The sequence below is a fragment of the Alosa alosa genome, chromosome 1, assembly GCF_017589495.1.
Source record: "Alosa alosa isolate M-15738 ecotype Scorff River chromosome 1, AALO_Geno_1.1, whole genome shotgun sequence".
NCBI lineage: Eukaryota > Metazoa > Chordata > Actinopteri > Clupeiformes > Clupeidae > Alosa > Alosa alosa.
Window position 1 is genome coordinate 3,900,642 of NC_063189.1, and position 4,388 is coordinate 3,905,029.

A 4,388-nucleotide genomic window follows, 5' to 3' on the forward strand; every position below is an offset into this window, starting at 1 on the left:
GCAAATGACTGATTTAAAAGGCTTGATTTCCTCAATCCATCTCAATGCAGTAATTATAGCAGTTAGTTCTACTGAATATATGGATAAGAAGTTATTCAGTCGGTATCCATACGTCCTTTGGAATTCAGGTATATAGATTCCAATACTACACTGGCCAGTTTGAGGGTTTTTTGAGCCATCTGTAAATATCTGTAGGTACCCATAAAATGCAGAATTCAAATAAGTTTTACAATGTATTGCAAATCCAATATCATTAGGGTGGTCTTCCTTCATTTTCAGTAGCTCTGTGTTAACATCTGGGGCAGGAAGGATCCATGGGGGTACATTACTCATGGCCAATGCAGAGTTAAACTTAAGGCTTTTTAAACCAAACACGCTTGCAGCCTCATCAATGAACCACCCAAATCCCTTTCCTTCTTTATAATATTCCCAACACTCTTTGAGCACTGACATGGCTGGGCTGTCAGTGCAACACTGTAGTCTGACCCAGTAGGTCAGTGCCAATTTTTCAAAACGCAGCTGAATAGGAGTTTCCTCTGCCTCCACTTGCAGGGCACTGATGGGAGTTGTCTTAATGGCACCCAGGGCTATTCTCAGGGCCCTTGAGTGTACTCTCTCAAGTTTCATCAGGGACGTTTTACAGGCAGATCCATAGACTATGCAACCATAATCAATATTTGACCTTATCAAAGCTTTATAAATATTGAGTAAAGATTGCCTATCTGCACCCCAACAGAGACCAGAGACCATACGCATTAGGTTCAGAACCTTTTTGCATTTTGTTTCTACATACTCAATATGTCATTTCCAAGTGAGTTTATTGTCCAACCAAAGACCCAGGTACTTGAAGTCATCTCCTCTTTTGAGTGGATGGTCATAAAGCAAAATTTCATATGTTTCTGAGACCTTATTCCTTGTGAAGTATGTCACTTGTGATTTTTGTACAGAAAACTTAAAACCCCACTCCATTCCCCACTGCTGTAGAATATGCAGTTCCTTCTGTATTGTTTTAGTAATGTACGGGATATTATTCCCCCTCCTCCAGATGACAGCATCATCAGCATACAGTAAACCATTATTCATTTTGTTCAGTTTCTCAAAAATATCATTAATCATAATATTAAACAAAATTGGGCTAATCACACTACCCTGTGGAATTTCTCCTTCCACAGAGAATTCATTTAAAAGGACCTCACCAACCCTAACCCTCAGTGTGCGCTGCGACAGGAAATTTAAGATATAGTTGTACATCCTCCCTTCAATGCCCATTTTATTTAGTTTGATCAAGAGTCCTTCTCTCCACATTGTGTCATTTGCTTTTTCGATGTCTAGGAAGATTGCCACCATTGCTTCCTTCATAGTCAGCGTTTTCTCAATTTCATTGGCTAATTTAACCAGTGCATCAGTAGTTGATCTTTGTTTTCTAAATCCAGTTTGATAGCTATGGAGTAGATTATTATGACCGCCGCACAGCGAAGCGGCGGTCATATAGGTTTAGTCAGATTTTTTTTTTTTTTTTTTTTTTTTTTTTTTCGCGATGCCCAAATTTCCGTCAATGATTCCGGGACACTGAAAGACCCGGGGTACACGAAACTTGGTGGACATGTAACCCCACATGGATAGCATGGAACCATCGTTTTTCGTTTTGATCTGTAGCCCCTCCGCTGAATTGGACCCCCCGAAAGGAGGGTAGGGCAGACACAGTTTTCTGTGAATATCTCGAAAACCGTAGGGTTTAGGAGGACCATTTTTTTTTTTTTGTATGTTGATCTCAAGGGGCCATGTCAACCCATTCCATAACCACTCATTTCATGTATAGCGCCACCTAGTTAAACACAAAAAAGTAAAAATGAGGTGGTGTAATTGAAGGTATCTGTGACCTAACATAGTCAAAACTGCACAAAATTGGAAGTGTAGGATCATTATGACACCCTATGTATGCACGCCAAGTTTTGTGGAATTCCGTTCATGGGGGCCACACAATAAATTAATTTATGTTACTATACACCAACTGGCCTGTAGGTGGCCGGAGACAGTTTTCTGTGAATATCTCGAGAACCGTAGGGCCTAGGAGGTCCACCTTTTTTTTTGTATGTTGGTCTTATGGGGGGCATGTCAACCCATCCCATTACCACTTATTTCATGTATAGCGCCACCTAGTTAAAAAAATTAAAAAAAGCAAAAAATGAGGTGTTTTCATCTCAATATCTCTGGCTGACAAGGTCAAAACTGCACGAAATTAAAAGAGTAGGATCATTATGACACCCTCTGAATGCATGCCAAGTTTTGTGTACTTTCGTTCATGGGGGGCCTTACAATAAAATAATTTATGTGTACATTTAGTGACGCACACCAACAAGGATTTCGGGACACTGAAAGACCGGGGTACACAAAACTTGGTGAGCATGTACCCCCACATGGATAGCATGGAACCGTCATTTTTCGTTTTCATCTGCAGCCCCGGCTGGACTGGACCCCCGAAAGGAGGGTAGGGCAGACACAGTTCTCTGTGAATCTTTTATGGTATGTTGGTCTCAAGGGCCCACATCAACCTGGCTCATAATCACTCATTTGTGATTTGCCCCGGTAAAAAAAAAATGAAAATCAGTAGGATTAAAAGAAAGCCAAAATAAATATTCATCATCATCATCATGGCTGCATTTTCAGTATTGGCGAGAAGTAGTCGTTTGTCCACTAGATGGCGCATCGTTGCAGTGAGACGTAATTTTGTTGGAAGTTTAAAGTGGGTTGGAAAAAACAATGGACGCTTCATACAAGGACTGTAATTTACTGCAGCGAACATCTAATAAGGATAGGACGATGTTCACATGAAGTGTAATTCCCATTTCTTCTTGAAGCCGAAATAAATCTAAGGATGTTTCGGACGACATGCTTGGTTTTACTGCAGGAATACGTTAATCTTGTAATATCAATAAGGACCTAGGTAATGTTACCGTTAGCGTTGGTTGAGTGATGGAGGCATTTGATTGATTGCATTTGTAGAAAACTATAAATGCGGTTATACCAAGCAAATTGATAGCAGCACTGTTTGTATCTTTCGACTGTCATTTATTGCACGTGCTACAAAATCATTCTGTGCAATGGAAGATTTACCAACGTTACACCGGTCTGATACAGTTTTGCCTATACATGCGTGGAGACTGAGACGCCTGTTTATTTTGTTTTAAGTGCGTGCAGGGTGTGAGAGGGAATCGATGTGCTTTGATTACAGCTTGGTAGTTGTAGTCTGTGAAATTAAAAAAGCACGTGTGTGTGAAGTATCCAAACAATGACACCTTCATTTCATTATGGCTGCTTTAGCAAAAAAACACCTTAAGCTACTGTGTAGTGGGTCCCATTTAGAAGTGGCTACTTCATTCAAGGCTTTCCTTGACTCATGGAGCTGCGTGAATGTTATTACAACTTTTCGCCACGATATGACAGTTTAAGTCCGCTTGATACTGTAAGCGTGAAGCCATTGGTTTCCAAAGGAGATTTTATTTGTGTCGCTAGCATAGCCTATTGACAATTTATGTTGTCAATAGGCCTACCTTATATAATCCTACCTGTAGCTTAGGGAAGCTAACAACTTTCTATTAGGATCTAGTTTGTTAGTTACCGTTTTGTCATAACTCCCTGATGCATTTTGCATTTAGAATAGCCAGAGCGTGTATATCTCAATCGAAAATTAAACAATATCGGGTGCCTATGGACTAGGCTGGGTGAACCCAGCCTGATCTGCCCCTTATTTTTTTTTTTGATTTCTTAAAAGATTGAGCTTGGTCTGATGAAAGCCAGACTAGCCATGGACCTCAGTTAAACAATGCAAGGGAACATGAATCAGCCTATATTTGCACTAACAATAACGGACAAAAGCTTTTCAACTTTGGCCCGTAAAAATGTATGAACAGTCTAGCGACGCATTTCATCAAGGCCCATTTGGACATGTCAGTTATTTGCACCACTGGTTAGATGTAAAACAGCATTTCGTTTCAGACTAGGCTACTGTTACTTAATTTGTGCATTAACAATAACGTTTCAGACTACTGTTACTTAATTTGTGCATTGACAATAAAGTATTACATGAACTAAAGATGACTAAAATCTTATGTAGAAGAAGAAACATTCACAAAAAAATCCATCCATCCAAAAAAAATGACCTTTGTTTTTGATAGCTGTTGAAAACGGCATGGAACTGACAGAGATGTTTTTTGTTTATAAATACATAAAAATAAATAAATAAATAACATTATGCTGATACCTTTTTTTTCCCAAATACAATGTAGCCTACAGGTGTAAGTGACCTTTCATCAATCCAGTTGCAATGGATGAACTGTGATGAACTGCCCTACTTGTGATTGTTTAGAGATTTTAAAGGTTTTATAACA